This window comes from Vanacampus margaritifer, chromosome 12, assembly GCF_051991255.1.
Source record: "Vanacampus margaritifer isolate UIUO_Vmar chromosome 12, RoL_Vmar_1.0, whole genome shotgun sequence".
NCBI classification, from domain to species: Eukaryota; Metazoa; Chordata; class Actinopteri; order Syngnathiformes; family Syngnathidae; genus Vanacampus; species Vanacampus margaritifer.
The window spans coordinates 4,593,563-4,614,680 of NC_135443.1; the positions used below are offsets into that span (position 1 = coordinate 4,593,563).

The 21,118-nt window shown below is 41.9% G+C and overlaps 1 protein-coding gene across 13 annotated transcripts in view; it reads left to right on the top strand.

The window, feature by feature from the left end:
* Window positions 1-21,118, top strand: part of LOC144061098 (methylated-DNA--protein-cysteine methyltransferase-like) — a 237,800-nt gene that overhangs the window by 50,992 nt on the left and 165,690 nt on the right. For 12 of the 13 annotated variants that reach the window (XM_077581193.1, XM_077581192.1, XM_077581191.1 and 9 more), the window contains 2 exons: window positions 7,523-7,706; window positions 9,531-9,730. The gene's annotated coding sequence lies outside the window, so the exon portion shown is untranslated. The remainder of the gene's footprint in view (window positions 1-7,522; window positions 7,707-9,530; window positions 9,731-21,118) is intronic. The other variant, XM_077581196.1, reaches the window with a different exon arrangement.

Sequence of the window (21,118 nt, forward strand, 5' to 3'; positions counted from 1 at the left end):
TTGTAGCTTGGCTCAATCGTGCTACAGTGCTGACCCCCCCACCCCCCCCTGACTCGCATTGCAGTCATGATTGAGCTGGTGTCATCGCCAGCACTACCTGGAAAAACTCTTTTCCCGGGCCCTCATTTGATCATGCATGCGGGGCGACGCATGTCACGCCGGGTTATTCCCATAGTTAATATGCTTTCACGAGCTGCCATTTGCAAGCCTCGACTTGATTATTTTGGCACATGGGCAAACGGCCGCGGCTTTTCAGGTGGCGCATGCGGTATCAGAGAGCCCGGCGGTCACAAGGGGTGATCTATTCGCTGAGAAGGCAGGCTGCTGGCAAAAGACTCAGCATCTCGGCGTAATGAAGCCAGCGCCTCGTGTGTGTGAGCAGGTTACATTAGAAATGCATGAAGGCCAATAGGTGGCTACCTCCGCTCTGCTCCAAGCCATTTATATTTCCATCAAGCGCTATCAAAGCGGCGGAATGTTTTTGGAGAGCGCAGCGTACACGTCGGTGTCAACAAAACATGCAAAAATGGCTGTCAGATAGCGGCGGGCACGCGTTAAGCGAGGCGGCGGGCGGGCGGCGTCCAAGTCAACTGCGACCACAGAAGGCGCGAGGCGTTAGCGCTTGGACGCCTCAACTGTGGCTTGGATGACGACTGGCTTCCTTTAACGACACTTTAAAAAGCGCCATGATTTTTTACTTTGCCGTCTCATTATCGATGTCCACTTGGCACGCGCCGGAGACGCCGTTGCCCAGAACGGAGGCCTAAACCTGGGCAACTTTCCTGCCGTCCGCCCACCCTCTACGCCAAGCCATCCGCCCCCCCCCCCCCCTTCACTCTTTCGCTCTTGGAGACTTTCAGTGCGTACTTAATCATGATTAATCGCTGCCTGGATAATCAGATACAACATCAAAAGGTTGGAGATGACAGTCCAAGGACGCTTGGGAGGAAACAAGGTATACCAGGCATTCATTAGCTTTGGCATGGCACTCATACATTAGCCCATAACCCTTTATTGTCCTAATTAGGCTGGAGAGGCTGCTGGTATCGTACTTTTACATATACGGCCCGGTAGTTTACCTCCACCTTGACCACAGTGGAAACACAACGCCGCCTCTTCTTTTACATGCGCTCGTCTATTCCGGTTTTATTTTTGCGTCTCGCCTGCTCCACGGTGCGTTATGTTCACACTAAGCTGGGTAATGTTTTTGATTTACAGTCACTTACAGGGGACAAACACAAGACAGGCTCTCCCATCTTGTATTATTTTACTCATCTTACCGCACACTGCGAGGTGCAACCCACACTGTATATTTCATTTCTTTGGTCCCCCTCATCCCACCCACCACCCTCCTTCTCCTCTCTCCACTGTTTTAAGTCTCCCTGGATGGAGCCTGGCTTGCGGTGCACCATTTTCCCAGCTACAGTAGCAGTGGTGCTGGGCCTTGTTCAACCCCATTATTTCTGGGAGCCAAATTCCCATGGTCCCAGGAACAGGCGTGCCAGCTCTGCCTTCTTGGCTCTCTTCCCTGGTATTGTTTCCTTTGTTACATCCAGAGCTGCATTTCAGTTCGTTAATGTTTGCGCTGGGAGGTCCGAATTCCCAGCGTTCAGCTTGAGAAAAGGTAACTTCAAGTTCAGAATGCAGACACTTTTTTTTCCCTTACCTTCAGAAAATTATGTTTTGTTTTTTGATTTAGATGTTTTATTTTTTTTTACCATCCCTCCACTTTATATTTTCCATTTTTCTTCTTTGTTGCGATACAGGTGAGCACGGTGATAAAACTCCAGTGTAATGTTTGCATGGATGGCCACCATAAAATCTCTCAAACGGCTCAGGTGGCTCCTAACCCAGAATCATTGTGCTTTCAATTATGTCTGCAGGTTTTTAATGTGCATAACAAATATATATATATATATATATATATATATATATATATATATACTGCATGTAACAGCGGTGAACACATTTGTGAATAATGATGAAATTTAGCTATATTCTAATGCTAATCCTGATGAAAGAAGAGACTCTAATCTTTCTTTTGGTAGGTTCCATGTTTTTATAGGAATAGAACACAATATTCTGTGGGCCTCGCAAAATCAGTCAAAATCCAGTAAAAAAAAAAAAAATAAATAAATGGGAGCGAAGGGGGTTGCTTCAGTGAAAACGCCTGGGAGTGAATGAAAATGTGGGCAAGGAGAGTCACATTGCTGATGCATTCTCAGCCATTTATTGAACTGGACAAACTTGCAAAGAGCTGCTGGAGGCCACAACCCATGCTTAGACTCTCACACGCTAGCTAATCTGACAGTTGTTGTCACTTAGCCACGCCACTTAAAGGCGTACCTCCAACAAACAAATACTACAGTACGCGCAGCATTTCTGTTTTCTGTAATGGATTTGTGACATTTCAGTTCATTTCTATGGGGAAAATTGATTTAATATACTGTACCAGTAAATTGGTTCCATGCTTGTTTACAGAGCAAATTAAACTCAACTACGCCAAAGGTACAACTACTGTAATTCTCCCAGTATATAAGCCTACTTAAGTGGTTGTCGCCCCACCATATTAAACTCACACTTCACATAACAAACGCGGAAAAGCTTCTCCACCCAAATTCCGCCAAGCGGAGCTTATACAAGCGCGATTACCTAAAAGTGAATCACGATTAACATTTGGAAGCCGTCTCCCCTATTCAACCATGATGGCATTCCTCCATCTGTAATCCACTTTATCGCCCATCATTCCAGCCTGAGCACCCTAAACTCCTTCTCTGTGATGCGGGCCCGCCAAAGCCACCACGGCAGCTCACACACGTGGGATTAAATGTGAGGCTTGTTGGCTCAGCGCAGCACGGCGCGAGCATATCCGACTGATGTCGGCTGTTCCACTCGGAACGCCAGCGCTCGTCTCCCAGCGCGCAGACACGCCGGTGTCAGGTAATTCTCTGAGGAAGAGCCACGCGCCCCTGCAGGGAGCGGCGGGGAGGCCTGTATCACATCTCGGGAGTTGTAATAGCAGCTTTGAAGACTCCAGTCCACTAATCCCACATCATGTGATCATGTGTCTAATAGAGCGGCTCCTCATTCGCCAGCATTGTGGGGGATTTCTTTGCTGTCACTTGCACCCGTTACAGTTGGGAGAGTATTATATGTCGGGAAAAATAAATACGAGACTCCCGCGCATGGCTTCCCGTGGACACACGCGGGGCCCAGCATTGGATCTGGAGCTTGCCGATTACGATGTCATGATCGCACTAACGTACAATTAGTACTCTACAGTACTGTAATAAAGCAAAAGTTGCGTTAGGGTCAGCGAGGCCTTCCCTGCTGGCCTAAACATGATCACAATGCCTGACCTACATTCACAACCTAAATTGTAATTAATTTAAAATGAAAAGTCTATTCTCTTCTTTCCGTAGTGATTCTCTTGGCTTCACTGCTTTGAGTACATTAAGGTGGTTGTTGGATTTTTTTTTTGTCCAATCAGGTTTCAGCCAGTATGTGCTGCCCGAGGACTTCAGAGTTTAAAGTCTATCATTATTTATGATGTATGTAAATATATGCTCAGACGTGTTTATACGAGCTAACAGATTTAGCACTTAGAGAGCTCAGTTCCGCTAATGTCGACTAGCATGCTAGCTTGCGTGGACTAAGATTTTTGACCCATTTCTGAGGAATATAATTATATTACACTTGCTTACAATTGTAATGTAGGTCTTAATGGATATTCAGCTTTCTCAAACACTGATTTATGTTTTTAAATTTGCTCCTGAACTTGATTAGCACAAGCTAGCAGTAGCTTTAGCTGGCCCAACAACGGGTGTTCCAACAGCCGCTCAGGTCCAAATTAAAATGAGTTCATAAATGTCATTTTGTTAAAATTTTGAGCAGCCCAGAGCAAATAAAAAGTGTCTCGTGACTTCAAACGAAAGGATCAACAGTGAATACTCTTAAGTGCTGCCCTAATCAACACTTAAGAGAATTTACATGAAGGGCTATGATCAATAATGGCATCTCTGGTGACGTGCAGACAACCGTGATCACACGTGTGTGAATGCAATACCTTGAAGAATAGCGGAAATTGTCTCCTCCATAATCATAAGCTGTCAAAAATGCAACAAGAGCCTCCGAGTGGAGCGTGTGATCATCGCGGAAGCCCAGGTCTGCAGAGGTTTGCGTGACATTTTTAAGTCCTCTTTTTTTTTCTTTCTCTTTTTGAGCGATTATCTCAGAGGTACGGCGCACATTAAATGGCTGAGTTAACCTTAACACATGTAAAAACCATTACGGCTATTGACGGCAGCCGCGTGTAATCCCGAGGTCTGATATTGACACCGCGTGATCAAATGCTAAGCTCTGCTAGCAGATAGCTGGTGGCTCTCTGGGGGGGGTGGGGGGAGACAGGCAAATGAAGCAGAGCCAGATTGATGAGAAATGAGCGCCTTGCATTGTGCATGCATGTGTGTGTGTGTGTGTATGTAAGGGATACTGCCGCGCCAATCAATTAATACTTAAAGTGGAACCAATTCTTGTTTCACTTGGGCTTTGGCCCCCTTCATTTTCATACGCGCCGAGGTCTGCATGGCTAATTAGGAGCACTGCAAATGGATGCTAAGCCACGCCAAATTAAATCTTAGGTCATTAGATATAAGCTCTTTAAAGATTGAAGGAAAATATTAGAATTTTTAAAAAGTTTCAACGTTGCGGCGTCCTCATTAAAAATGGGACGTCGCAACGTGCGGGGAGGAAGTGGGGAAATGTCTTTGTGCGGATGAATAATCCAACCAATATGAAATATTAAGTCACTATTTTACCCTGTGTTTCTCCTCAGGCTGTAGTGATAGGCTGGGTAATAGAAGGCTTCTGCTTTGAATAAAATACAGAGGTGCATGAAGGGGAAGCTCAACTATCTGGAGGCGAGCGCACTTCTGAATTACATTGTAAATATATTCATTATTCCACGCACACACACAAAAGAGAGTGTGAGGCATTGTTGATAGACGTCAGTTTCAAGTCAGCCGGTAAATAAGTAAACAGCTTTTATTTTCTACTGGAAACAAAAAAAAAAAAAACACATCACCAAACTTCAGGTTTTTAATTTTTAACTATGTTTACTGCCTGGATGGACCTTGAGATGGGATGCACTCACCAGTCAAAATATTAGGTACACCTGCTCTAAACCCACCAAGAAAAGTTGGATTAAACATTTCCTTTACAAACTTGCTCGGTATTAATCTAAATAAATTAAATACCTCACCTCAAATAAATGCAAGTCTGTCCTGATACTGATAAATTATATTCTATGAAAAATTCCCATGTAATAATATCATGCTATATTTAATACAATATATGCATGATCATAAATCCAATTTATGTTTTCATGTCGCATGATATTGTAAAATATATGATTTTGGATTAATTATTGGGAAATGTGTTTATAATAAACACCTGACCTCGAATAAATGCTTTCTCCCGGATAAATATTATTTATTCAAAATTTCCGCGGGAATTTTTCTAGTTATTTACTAAATAACAAAGTGGTGGTATCGTCATTCATCAACTGGTCCAAATTTATTTCATTATCACAGTATGCTGGTGTAATAATATTTATTGTAACTAATTAAGCTTTTCTTTATTTTACTACTATTGTACTGAAAGACTCTGAGACGTATTATTTTTAAGTAAAATTCGCAAAATTATCAAATACAATCTTATATATTATGTATGAATGTTTTTCATTCATTCTGTTGTAATATTTTTTGAATGACATTTTTGGAAGAAAATTATTAAACATATATTGAAAATAAATACATTCATACAAAATAAATGCCTCACCTCAAATAAATGCCTGGTGTTCGCTGTAGTTGAATATATCAACACCACTCAGCCTCTACAGTATAGCAATTATGGCAACCCTACACCATCTGATATTATTATTATTTCTAACTTATTCAAGCGGATATTACTTCCTTCCTTTTGTCACAGTTGTTTTATTTTGCAGGTGTAGCTAATGACCCGTCTCCCTCTCGGCCTTACGTCACTTGTGGCGCTGCATGCGAGTGCGACGCTAGAGCCAACTTGCGCCTTTTAACTGCCATAATTCGGTGATGGCTGAAGCAGATGTTCGGCACGTCTCTACCGAGCGCCGCTTTCTCGCACCCCGTGAAAGGAGACAAATTAAAATCCATCCAAATTTGTCTCCGGGAACGTTCCCCGTCACAGCTTGGCCCGAAACGACATGCGAGGAACACGCTCTAACACGCCGTCTGCATTATAGATTAAAAACCTATCACGTTGACTTTGTATGAATAACTTTCTTTTTACTTGTTCTGTCACCTGAAGTCGAGTTGTAAAATCAGCGAGCTCGGAGGCCACCTTGTCGTAGGAGTTTTTACACAGTGTCCATTGTGTAACAGCTGTAAAACACGCTCCAAATTATTAACTCCACATGCCTGCGCCGCTGATGAACTGGAATCCCAGAACAACCTTTGGATTTTGGCCAATAACCTTGGAGGGAGACTCTGATTGAGAACAGGACTGCGAATCCAGGTCAGTCATCGTGCACGCACCGCTGAGAGCGCGATGCGTGACCGATGTGAGGGTGTGGTGATGCTCTTTGAGTCATCTGTTTTGGATAGCGTCGCGTTTTAGACAAACCGCACCTAAAAAAAAAAAAAAAAACACTTGAAGGGGACGACAGGTTTCAAGGAATGCAAGGAAAATTACGACGGTCTCAACGGAATGGGATTGCTGAGCGATGCCAAAGAAAGCAACAAATAGCGGTACCTTCACTTTAAATGATGGTAATACATCACAGTACATCATTCAGATGCAGTGGTTGAAAACAATCAGTTCCAAAACATTAGGTGACCTCTGACTTGTCTGGATTTGAAACATTCTTCCCATTGGAAATAACCCAAAAAGAAATACAACGTTGCCTTAACTTGTGAGTTGAATTTGTTCTGTGCTATATCGAACATTTTTAAAATTGCTTGGTTAAAAGTAACCCAAATTGGGTGAAATAGCTAACCCAGCATTTGGTCCATTTATACCCAGCACATTGGGTTGAGGATTTATATATTTTTTTATTGGAAATTATTTTCATAGCTGACAAATTATTGCTTTTTTTTTGGTAAATAATAGCATAATATTCAGAAAAGATTGTTCTGTGGAATGAGAGAAAAATATCACATATTTAGTATTACATTTGTGTGAATATCTGACAATGCTTGACTTTTCCAATATTCTAACAATAAAACTCAGGTAATAACATTTTTATTTTACATATGAATATTAGTCTTTCATTCACAAATAATCCCTGATATTAAAGAAGCATTTTGTATAATAAGCGATTATAAAAAGGTGAGACGATTTCCATCATTTTGAAATGACTGTCAATTTTATTATTATTATTCTCCCGAGCTGCCGGGACAGACGCAAATGTCGACTTTGCTCTCGCGTCTTTCGGCAATGATGTGACACCCAAAACCCAGGAGTGACTGTGTCTCTTTCCCCGCAGGAGGAACAAGCGAGATGATTTGTTGAGGGGCCCCGGGGAGCCAGCGAGCACGCCTTGAAAACAGGTGGTGCAACATCACACCGCAGCGTGCCTTCGGGGATTATTTGTAGACGTTCAGGAAATGCACCAAAAACAAAACACATCCGCAACGCGACAGAGAGACTGACGCAAAACGCCACCTAAGGTACGACACTGATGCTCAGGATGCCATTAAATCATGACACGTTCCCGCCAAAATATCGCTGTCGTATTTGAATGCTGCATGTTCTCTTTCAAGGAGACATTTTGTTTATTTTTTCACAATGTAAAACAGTTTCCTGGCATCTTATTTACTTTCATCTTATTTCCAACTCATGCATTAACTGCTGTAGTCTGGCTTTCATTACCATGACGACAACAGACTGCATGTGTAACAGTTGGCTGGATCCTGCCAGTACAGTAAGTGTTACATTGGGCTTGGACTCACCGGCAAGTGTATGCGTAACAGCAGGCTAGATCTCGCCAGTAACTGTATGTAATAGTGGGCTGGATCTCACCAGGGAGTGTATGCATTCTAATTGTGGTTAGGACATGTTCTCTTGTACGCTGCTCAGCAGGCTGTCTCCCTTCATCTCACCTGCAAGTGTATGCGTAACAACCGGCTGGATCTCGCCAGTGCCTGTGTGTAATAGTGGGCTGGATCTCACCAGGGAATGTATGCAATCTGGTTGCTGTAGACCGTGTATGTATTCTATTTGTGGTCAGGACATGTTCTCATGTCTCCCGTCATCTCACCTGCAAGTGTATGCGTAACAGCAGGCTGGATCTCGCCAGCTAGTGCACGTGTAACGGCGTGCTCGATCTTGCTAGTGAGGGTGTGTGCAAGAGTGGGCTGGATCTCACCGTCAAGTATGTGTGAAACAGTGGTTTGAATCTCGCCAGCGAGTGTGTGCATTCCATCTGATGTTTGTCAGTCTCTTCCACGTCGCTCAGGAGGCTAGCTCTTGCCATCAAGTGTGCGCACCAGTGAGTGCATATGTAACAGTGGGCTGAATCTCGCCAGCGAGTGTGTGCATTCCATCTGATGTTTGTCAGTCTCTTCCACGTCGCTCAGGAGGCTAGCTCTTGCCATCAAGTGTGCGCACCAGTGAGTGCATATGTAACAGTGGGCTGAATCTCGCCAGCGAGTGTGTGCATTCCATCTGATGTTTGTCAGTCTCTTCCACGTCGCTCAGGAGGCTAGCTCTTGCCATCAAGTGTGCGCACCAGTGAGTGCATATGTAACAGTGGGCTGAATCTCGCCAGCGAGTGTGTGCATTCCATCTGATGTTTGTCAGTCTCTTCCACGTCGCTCAGGAGGCTAGCTCTTGCCATCAAGTGTGCGCACCAGTGAGTGCATGTGTAACAGTGGGCGCGATCTCGCCAGTGAATGTGTGCAAATTCGGCTTCTAGAGCCAAGAATGTTGGAAATTTTCAACCTTATACTTTGACGAACTTGCACTGAAATAAGCCCCAATTATCACGGCTTGCATATATTATAGTACAAAAAAAAGCAGTAAAACCATTTAAACTCATGGATGCAGCAGTCTGACTAAGGCCGCCTCTTGAAAGTGACTCTGGGTCTTCACCCAGGCTAGTTCATCATGTCATGGGTGTTACCTTACATTACGGTAGTTAGCCCCACTGTTATATAACAGTGCAAAGTGGCTCAACACAGGAAAAAAATTGAAACAGGCAGATTATAAAAGGTTTCCTTGGTTTCTCAGTTTCATACTCAACTGCACTCCAGAGACCAAACAATTTGTACACAAGCCATTAAAAACTCAATTTTCCATAATATGGCCCCTTTATACTCCTAACATTGATAAATGTTGTGATTTTGCCCCTCTCATATTTGGCGTCGCTTACACTTGGACAAGAACAATTTCTTGCTTTTGACAGATCACTCCAAAATGTATTAGCAGAGAGGCCGACTGTCAATCCGGCTGCCCAAAGGTCCTTACAGGTCCCTTTTTTTTTTCTCTCCTAGAGTTGAAAAATGATGTAATCAAGCCGTCCTTCCTTCCTACCAGCGCTCCATCCATCCTCTCTAAAGGCCTGGCGGTCCCTTTGGCCTCGCTCTGGATCAAGTCCCCCACAAGGCCCCCCTGACCCCGTTAGAGGTGCATGATGGGCGGCCCTGTCACTTCAAATGGCTGCCCGGGTCCGGCGCGAGACTCACCCCTCACTGTGAGTAAACCTCTGTGTTATTTCGGTTTTATGGGCTACGGGTGGATAACTCCGCGGAATGGATGCGGACAACTTAGTTATTGTCACGCAGGGCGAGGGAGTCGATGCTGTTACGCTCTCGCAAAAACAGCTTTGGATTGAACGCTATGAAAAGTTATGTGGCGTGAGGAAACCAAAGCGCTGCGTTCAGGATGACCAGTGCCTGGTAGTTGGCCGCGGCTTTATCCCGAAGACGGTTTTCAAAGGGGTTATTTAAATTTCAAGGCAGATGAATGCCTCGTATGTGATGTGTTGCTTCAGTTGTGGAGAGCGGCGCCTTTGATGGCGAGGAGAGAAGGGAAGACGGCGGCTTTGTTATTGAAGTAAAGAATAATAAGGCCACTGCATGTTGGGCTGTGTACTGAGACCTTGATATCAATCCAATGCACTATGCATGGCCCCCGCACAACAAGCAGCCAGACAGGAAAGCGCGTGCCTTTTGATCCCGCTTTCCTTCTGTTGTCTTTCATCTGACCCATCCTCCCAAATTGTCACCAGCACGCGCACACACACGGCGAAAAAAAGACGGGAGCGAGGCGAACCCTCAGGGTTGGGGTGGGGGGGGCGCCGTTCACCGAAATGCCCCAGTTCACCCTGGACATTTTTAGTCATTAAGTTCCAACGGAGGGCGCCTGGCATCTTTGGAAACTACTCCGCTGTGTACACGGCGGGCCAAGTGGCTATGATGCTCAGATTCCAGTTTTGTGTTGGAAATAATCACACTTTAGAGTCTTTGCTGTAAGACCACAACTTTGGGGACGATTAAGCCACTCAATTAGAATATTAAGCATATTTTACAGTGCAACTAAGCACCAAAATGTTCAACTGAAGCATATTTCTTCCAACGAATGTAGTTTAGCTTAAACACCAATAGACTGGCTAATGGAAATTAACATCAATGTTATATTATGCTATATATGACAATACAAATTGCTACTAAAAATTTTTTTTCCACTTTTGTTAACGACAGTATGAAAACCTAGAAAAAAAATATTGTACATTTAAAACAGATAAAATTTGTGATTAATCGTGAGTTAACTATTGAAGTCATGCAATTAATTACAATTAAAAATTTAAATTGTCTGACGCGGCAATCTATAACTGATAAATAACTTCCAACAAGCCATAAATGTCCCAGTACTTCATTTGTCCCACATAGGCCACCATACGAACAATCCCTGACGAACCAGCTTGACTTTTATGACACGTTTTATGACAGCTTGACAGGTTTGTATAAAATCCAAAATTCCACATAACATCATGATGCGTCAAAAAATGGCTGCTTCAAATGGATTCCAACGAGTTACAAGGGCATTGATGAGCCACTGCACCGGCGGGACAACAACGGCAGCTGTTGCCGTGCTTTCTGGGTCTTGGACTTTTAGACATAAAAAAAAGTACAAATTTTGCCCTCCAAATAAAGATGCTCGACGTAGGTGCGAACTCTAATTACTACAGCCACCAGTGTTATTTATAGCGTTGCTGAGATGATATTACCCGTGGTGCGGAGGAGAGAGAAGCTTCGCTTTTCTCTCCTCATGTCAGCGAATTACACGCTAGAAGCGACTGAGGCCATGAAGGGGAGGGCATAGCAAAAGATAATATGTTAGCTTTGGATTTGATCCGCTGAACATACATTTTTCTTCTTCCAACATAAATTTCTCTCTCACCGTCACAGTAGCGGCAGACTTAAATAGTCTGGAATCAGCATTTCAACTTTGTGAATTCCATCCCTTTCACCTCGGGGCGGCATTAATAATCAGTAAAGTGAGTGCGGAGTAAATGATGCATTTGGAAGTTTGAGTGTTTCCATAGCGCGCCGGCCTGTTGTGGTTCAGCTCGTCTCCACTTCCAGGCACTTACGGTCAGAGGGAGCATTCGTTCCAGGAGGATAGAAAAGAATCCAATTGAATTATGGCAATGTTGAACGCTGCACTGTTTTATCACATTCTCTGCGCACAAAAAAACACATACAGACAAGAACACAGAGCCTGGCAATCAATGGAAGATAAACAGTCCATTCCAATATAGCGTTTATGCTATTTAACGTTCACTAACATTAACCTTTTACTTTTTTATGCTATTAGTAAACCAAATAAAACCACAAAAGGTTCTACTTTAGTCTTTATAAGTATTTAAGAGTGTGTTCCCCCCACATTTTCCGTGTATTAAATATTTAGCAGTGTTTTTTTGGGGGGATCTTTTTTTTTTTTTTTTTTTTAAATCTCGCTGAGTGATGATCGACTCCAAAATCCTGATTGTGTAAAGCCTAGTTCAAATATAAGTTTATACCGTAATATTGATGCTAATTTTGTTATACTATGTAGGGTTTTTTCACATTATGTGTTAGCATTAAGCTAGCAAACGTTATGTGATTTGGTTAAATACACAACATGTCTTTGAAAAATACTTTTTCACTTGTTTTTAAAGCTACTCTAGATTAGGTCAATTCAACCACAGTTTATATCAGCCTGATCTGATTACAATTTAGTAGGATTTTGTACAAAAATGTACAGTAATTAATCAAAAAATTCTCTATATTATCTCATGGGCTCTCAAAAAGTATAAAAACGTTCTATTTTAAATATTGCCATGGTCTCAAAACGTATTTCCACGTTTTTTATGTTTTTTTTTTATGCTAGAGCATACAGAAGGCTTTGATGCAGCTTCTGACATGAAGAGGTCGCTTAAAGTAATGCTAGTTATTACCAAAAACAGTCAGCAGGTGGCAGCAGAGTATAAGAGATCAGCCAGGGCCATGTTGCAACAAGCTCTTTTAGCCAGTGTTTTCAACAGGTTTGTGAATATTGCTGAAACTTAGCTATATTATATTGCTAATTGTTGCAAAATGGAAGCAAATATATAATACAAAAATACTTTTTTCCTGATGAAAGAAGAGACTCTAATCTTTCTTTTGGCAGGTTCCACGTTTTTATAGCAATAGAAGACAATATTCTGGGGGGGGGTTTTCAGTGAAAATGGCTGGGAGTTAATGAGTCATAAATATATAGTATTTGCTTTTAAAATAGCCTCTTTTATAACTTTTAAGAGTGTACATCATAGTTTTGGAGTGCATGATTGAGGGCTTTCCATTAAATGAAAGCACGCTGTCGTCACATTTATAACAATGTTTTCGCAAAGCAGGACTAACTTTTAGAGTGTTGGGGGGGCGCGCTTCACCTCTTGCTTGCGCGATACAGACATGTCTGACTATACATATTCATGTCAGTGTTTCAGATTCATGCAAATAGGTTTACATCGGAGCCAAGGAGGCGCCAAAGGCTTCCTTTTGCATCCGAGCACGACGCCACGAGCTGATTTCATGTCACGGGATGAAAACAGGCAGCGCTTAAAAGTTTGCATCCCAACTCCAAACTTTCCATTCGTCACAGCGTCTCGCTCCGCAGAAGTTTGTTTAGCCCGTCGCGGCAAAAACAAAACAAAAAAAAAACAAGTACAAATCAGAGAAGGGCTGACGTTGAAGTGATTTGTCGTACACATAGCAAAGGGGGGCTTTTATTGTCAAAGGCATCAATGTAGAAAGGCTATTATGCCAGTCTTCCACATCGATTTTCAGGCGACCCCGCGCCACTTGCCGGGGAACAACAAGGTGTTGGTATGATAATAATCATAATATGTCAAGTATCGCCAGCCATCAGAGATGCTAGTCTCAGTTTAATGATTCTGGGAAATTGCGGATTACCCGGGATATGAGAGCAAGCCTACAGTTTTCATATAGTGTGGGAGGTTGCAGGGGCTCTGTATTAGTAATCACAGGGGAGCGCCGAGAGGTGGGAGAGAAAATCTGCTTCTTCTCTTCTCTCATTCATCATCGCCGTCCTCTGGTGAGGAAACATGGCAAATGGCCAAATGAATGCACTTCATAAAGCGCAAATGTCTCCTCTGATGTGCCTCTCGCTGAGGATCTGCACAGAGGAGGAGTGGGGGGGTGGGGTGTGGGGTATTGGTAGGGGAGGTGGGGGGGGGGGTTAGATTTCCACAGATATATTATTGTCAAACTCTGCTGCCCCCGCTCCGAAGCGTTATTATGATATCGTAGGAGATTTTACAATAAGATTTGGCGACTTCAGCCTGAGCAGTTACCATAACCACGTTACAGTGATGGCAGCACTTTTCAATAGGGGAGCATATATTGTCTGACTGGATGATAAGTTTCCTCAAATAAGCACTCACTCATTTTTTTTTTTTTTCTGCTGCCGGGATGCTTTTGTAATTCAAAAGGATCTCTTGACAAAAAAAAAATAAAAAATAAATCTCCTAGGTGGATAAAAGTGGATGAGATATGGAGACACGAAGCAAGTCACGCCTCATAATAAGATGGTCAGTGCCACAGGGAGGTGCTATGGATCTGTATCCCCTTATAACCAACCCCCCCCCCCTCCTCCTCCTCCCCGCATCCGCCACTCTTCACCCTCCCTCGCATCACATGCAGAATATTGACTTTAATACATGAAATGTTTGTGACACGTCGTTCAACAGCAGCAATATCGGGTTTGATCACGGACAGCTTGTCGGGCATATTGGATAAAAAGAAAAAAAAATCAGGCAATATGGAGCAAAGACGGCTCCGATAATACAAGTAGTGGCAACCTGTGTGGCATCAGGAGATGACTCCTGAAGGCTGCTTTCAAGGCTGCGTTAAAAACCATGCGTTTTACAAAATTCTAATAATAGAATAATCAACATAAATCATCAACATATTTAGACTTTGGATATAAAGGATGAAAGTAATATGAAATAAAAAATAATGGCTTTCTAATGAATACCATCTCTATTTTTTTTTTTTATATCCATAAAAAAATTAAATTCCACAATCTGTATAAATAGTAAAATAATTGAAATATAACTATAAAAGGGTTATTTGAAACCATGTACGTCCACTGTTTTTATTCATGTAAAAAGATATAGAAAATATAAAAACAGCATGTAAATAATGTGAAAATATTTTGGTTTGATACATACATATGCTAATATTTTATGAACCTACAATATAAAGCTGTTGCCCAATGAAAAACATGTAACTCTCCCCCAAAAATTAATATCCATAAAAACCGACATATAAGTTATGCAAAAAATAGTTCGATTTTAAATATAAATATGCAATTGGTCTATGAACAAATGAAGAAAACGTCACTGTCCAATGAAAACCATATGCCTTCTTTTTTTGTCATATACAGACAGATTTAGAACAAAAATAATGTACTGTTCAGAAGAAAATTATCTTTAGTGTAAAATTGCTATATATTGAAAAAATAATAATTTCTGGGGGGAAAAGCATGAAATCAAAATTTACTATATGCAAATTATATAATTTCTAAATGTTTATTAAAAAAAAAACATTTTTACCTGAAGAAATAAAATGCAAGAAAAAAAGTGAAATATTAATAATGCAAATATATAAATTGGTTTGAAATGCACATAGATGGTTTTAATTGCCTTATTTTTGTCTTTTGCATAAAAGAATATTCGTGCTAGAGGGAACTATTTCAGTGCACAGTTGATATCCAATAACATTAAAAATATATTCTTTCTTGAGATACTCATAAAGCTCATAAAAAATGAACACACCAGCATAACAATATTTTATTCATTAAATTCATCTTAAGATTGACATTTTATTTGGCTTCAAACAAAACAGCATTAGTAGTGGAATATTTTTCTGTCCACTTTTGATGTGTGCTGTTACATTGATGCGTGCTTTAATTAGTCCAAATTTCCAGAGCGTTCCAAGCGAATCATCAACACCAACATGATGAAATTATAGCTGCACCGTGGCGTTTTTTTTTTTTCATTATTATTATTATTTTGTAGGGAATTAATCTCGCCGATGTTCTCATGCACGTGTTTACTGTTTGTGTGATTAGTGCAATTACGCCTCTTATGCACATAGGCCCCCTTTTGTATGACTGTATTAATTACTCTATTGATTCAACGTAACACCTAATGCCCAAGTAACATAAATCATATTTTCCACTTAATTATTGTGTTTCTACCTAATTAAGGACAGAAGTGGAAGCTGCTGCGGTTGGGAAAGAAGGAAAAAAATATATTTACTATTTATTCCCTGGGCTGTCACAATGTAAAGTAAGTGATTAAATTGTTTGTGCAAGTTTGTAAGATTATAAAAACACATGGTAATAAACAGTCTGCCTGCTTTTATTTAATTAGGTTGTGTTTTTATTTTTAAATTGGAGCTTATTGGTGCAGAATGGTTGCCAACTGGCGGTCCGTCTTGAAAAGTGAGAGTGCGGGAAGGCGAAAGGGTCAAAGGAGGAGATCCGGGAAGGCTGCGCTGGCTTATAATTACAGCCTCAAAATGGCATATTTACCATCTCTGCCAGCGAGGTCGTGCCTTCTGTCGTAGTAAACGTAGTGGAGTATGAAAGAGCCAATTACGGCACACTGGGTGACCTTTTAACAACTATTACCGCGTCCCATCAACACATTATCGCGATGGAGATAGAAGCGGGAATTACAACGTCGAGGCCGGCGTGGCGGCTGACGCCGGTGACAAGTGGCAGCTTTGAAGAATCAGCACAATAAAAGGAGACAAGTGCAATGGGAAAGAAAACCAGAAAGAGATATGGCGGCGGCGGTGGAAAGGGAGGGAGGGAGGAGGGGGTGTCGGGCTTGAACAATGGCCTCCGTACAGTACATTAGCTGTGGATGTCAAGCACCCCAGTCGCTCCCAATGAAAAGCACAACAAATAAGACGTTGGCCTGTTTGTATTCATTATCAGTCAGCACATGCCCCGGCTCCTGCATTAAACATTAGACTGCCTCTGATGTCTGCTTAACAGTTTAATTCCCTCCCCGCCGCTCAGCCTGTCATAATAAACCCAGCGAAGCACACACAAAGTCAAATAAGAGTGCGAGGGGGCCGCCTTTGTGTATATGTGTGTGTTTGTTGCACACAGGCGCTGCCGGTTGAGCGACATACACGTCATTCATAATAGCCCCCCATTGCCCGGCTTGGCTTTATTGTAGTTTATCTGATCACAGATTAAGTAGATCTCAAGAGTCGGCCTGACCTCCCCTGTGTGTATTTGTGGCGCGTGTGCCGGAAACCATCAATATCTGTGCGGATACGCGCACCGGCCACAATATTAGGTACAGCACAAATCGCTATTATTCAATTTATGGAGGGCTGTAAAAGTGCACAGCCTGGCACTACGTAGAACATTTTAATATAATAATTAACAGAGATGTTATTAAATGTATTCCCGTGAGATTTACAGTAAGGAAAATTGTTGTCATCCTTGTTTGTGACTTAGCAGGATTTTGCAAAAATGCTAAATAAGAAACATGAAATAATAAATAGTACCATTATAAAACATCTCTAAAGGTTTTACACACTGATTAGGAATTCACTTGTTAACATTTTACAAACATTTTATACAGGGCAATAAAGAGTGGGAGTAACTGAGTGCTTGCCAAATAGTGATCCGATTCTACTGCAAATTGTAATAAACTATGATGAGTTCTTGCATTTTTCCCCAATAAGGCTCCTTATTGTTTGAGATGGAAGCAGCTCATAATAACAGTTGGATAAAATGCTAAATAGTGAGCTTACACCATTATTTCATTCATACGTTTATTGTCCAAGCGTTTACAATGATATTGACACGTTTGTAAATGTCACTATTATACTGTATAGTGAGCCAGGTTTCTCAAGTAATTTAGGTAAAATGTATTATCACTACTATTATTATTACATTCTCCTTACTTACATATTAGATGCGTGGATTTTAATGAGAAAATGTAGGCATATGCAGGAGGTGGGCGGTATGAAGGCCTCCAATTTGGTGCTGATCCAAATTAGGATCATTTGGCCTTGGTGGAGGTCTGTGCTCTAATTGACATTGCAGCCATCATTAGGTTTTGCTTATATTTTATATTGCTAACAGCATTTCTGAATATGGCTGCAGGATTGGTTACTAGTTAGTTTGTGTCTTACTACACTGTGATTACAGTGTTATTACATTGTTAATATGGTTACTTTTTTGTACATACTTTTTTGACACATGAATCTCAATGAGAAAATTCAGGCATGTGTAGTAGGTAGGCGGGTATGAAGGTGTCCAAATTTGGTGCTGATGCAAATTAGGCTTGTTCAGCCTTTTTGTTTAAATTTGAAATTTCTAACTGTATAGCTGAATTTGGCTGTAAGGAAGGACACTATTTACAGTGTGCTTTGTTTCTTATTACATTATATTTACTTCCTTATTAGATTCTAAATATGATTTTGGAGGACCTGTATTTTTACTACTGGGTTGTTACCATGTTATTACATGTTTTTTATTATTTGATTTTTACAGAGGTCAAATCAGTGTTGTGGTTGGGTTTGTCTGTATATGTCTGTGTGAATGTGTCATTCCCCCCCACCCTCTCTGTATTTACTTCGTTAATATCATGTTATTACATGTTTGTTTTTTTTTTACATTCGATTTTTGCAGAGGTCACATCACTGGGTTTGTTTAGATATGTCTGTGTGTGAATGTGTCCCCTCCCCCTTCTCTGTATTTGCTTGGGCTTTTCTTTTTTATCTGTGCCTCTTTTTGCGCCCACTATCTCCCCGCTGCAGCCAGAGGCTGGCACGGGCACCGCCTGGTCATAACAGTCTCCTCGAGTGAGGGGGGAACATCCTGGCAGGCGGCTACAAAGACGCCAATCGCAAGAAAAGAAAAAGGGGCGGGCGGGGGGGGGGGGGGACAAACGGGCACCGAAATCCCCCACTCAGAAGAGATGATTGGATTAATTAGATAAATCCACTGTATCCAGCGCGAGCGCGCCTTGTCCAGAAATATGTCGGTGCTATTTGGTAAAGGTACGGCCTCTGACACGGAGCGTGCGCACAGAGGCGCTGGCATAAGGGCTGACCATCTGCTCGCTAATCCGAAACGCGAAGTCCTTCACTTCCAATGAGCGTCGATTTTATTCCATATTACGCCACTTTGATAATCTAATCCACTTAGCCGTGTAGTCGGCGTAGCAGGCACGCGCTAATCACGGGGCGGCGGCGGAAAGCAACAAAAGCCGTCTCCTAATATTAATAAATCACAAGCCTTGTGCTGCACTGTAAATACGTTTCAGCAACATTATCAAAGAAGGGGAGGGTTTCTCTTATTTCTCTCTCGGAGGGAAAATAGTGTAATTACCCCTTGGCGTTGTGAGAGAGCAAAAACAGTTTTGGGCTTTTTACTTTTTCATGACATTTGAGAAAAGATACAAAAATTTGGGAGGGGAGGGTGAGAAAAATGAGTCGTTGTCTATTATTCAAATGCTAATATGTGCTCAGTGCCGTAAAAGGGGTGCGATATTAGTAATTCAACATGTTACCATTGTGTTCAGGGTCTCGCACGCCTTTATTTGCCTAGCAAAGCGCGACAATGCGAGTGTGTCTTTTTTTTTTTTTTTTTTTAAAGGCATCTTTAGCCAGCAGAATGTTAACTAAGGTAAGCAGTGTTGTTTTAGCCCCTCAGTAACCACGCCAATTATCTGCAAACTTATTTTTTTCGACTTCCATGCATAGTTAATGCATCCCCTGCTTCCCTCTCGCCATCTGCCCCCCCCCACCCCTCACCCCCAGTCCCCCATCCAGAGCCCCCCCCCACCCCACCCTCCCCCAAACCTCCCTCCCTCCCCCCTCGCCAACACTCTGGAATTTTTATGAGATAGGACAAAAATGGGCACTTCCCTTATTAACATCTCACAGTGGAAATCAAATATGCAAGGAAAGTAGTGTATCTACTAATTAGTGCTGAATTCATAATTACTGTGCTCATTGATGGAGATACATTTGAATACGTTCATTTCCTTGGGGAGAGAGAGAGGCAGGCTGTCCGGGATAGACTGGGAAGGGAAGAAGAAAAAAAATCCCCTTCAGCCCCCCTACACCACCACTCAACACCACCCCCTCCCCCCTCCTCCCCTTTCTTTTGGAAATTAGGGATCCGTGGCACATGGCGATACTAGCAGACTAAGATCCGAAGTGCCCGCAATTTTCTTCAGATATAATTAATCAAGTGAAGCATGTAACCTAATGAATGTGTTTGATATCCGCTCCTATTCAAATATGGGCTTTATCGCGATGTGTGCCGGAATTGCTTGGAGCGATGCATAGACGGTAACATTGCTCGGAAATGTTCCTCAACAGTTTCTCTTTGCGTGTAAACAATATCTATGCTTGTCAAGGCATGAAGAAAGAAGACAGGGAGAGAGAGAGCGAGAGAGAAAGACACATTTTTAATTGCAGTAAATTAATAACAATTAAGCCGCAGGATGCTGCACGGGTATCTTGACAGTGCTTTGTTGTTGTTGCCCTGGAGATCATTTCACCGAGGGCCTCACAAGCCTGACAAGCAGGTGAAAAGGTAAAAAAAAAAAAGAAAAAAAAAGTACTTAATAGGGAAATGATGAGAAAACAATAGCAGTCCTTAGATATATGGGATTAACCACGCTCTTGACTTTGGAGTTGGGGAATTATAACGGTACCTCAAAATTTGAACACAGTTGTCCTGTGCTGTCCTGTCCTTTCATATTCTATTTTATACTCATCCCTTCCTCGCATGGTGACGAACTCTCTTCTCAGTGAACATGTACAGTAAATCACATCAAACACTTATGGTCACTCACTCTTCCTGTCCTGTCCTGTCCTATTTTATACTGTGTCCCTTTCCTAGAGTGTTCCACCGCCTTCCCACTCCACATATACAAAGTGGATCAAATCCAAGGCATGGATCAGTTATCCTGTCCTGTCCTGCACTATTTCCTTGTCATCACATCCCTTCCTCATAGGGTGTAACACTGCTTTTCAGTGTACATATACAGCTGATGAAATCCAACACCTACCACACTACTGTGCTGTCCTGTCCTATCCTGTCGTATACTTGTCACGTCCTTTTCTTACTGGATAGAGCACTGCCTTCCTTGTACGCATATAGATCGAATTCATTCCTGTCACGTTCCTACTGTCCTGTGCTATCCTGTCCTGTTGCACCTTTCCAGTACTTAAATACTTAAAATTCAACACCAGGCTCATTACTCCTGTGCAGTCCTATAATTAATTATCTGATTAATCAAATTGCCCCAGAACAAGTATATTTTGTAAGTATATAAACAAAAAAATAAAGTTATACGTGGTCAATGCAATATTTGAGTTTTTAATTTACATAAATGCATTTTCTTAATGAGAAATTGTGAATCCCAACCTCAGGCTCCACCCTATAAGATCACGAGTCCATACAATTTAAAATAAGTCAAAGATGTTGGATTCAAACCCAACCGTAAGTCGACCTGCGTCCCGAAATGGAATGCGTTCCACTTGCG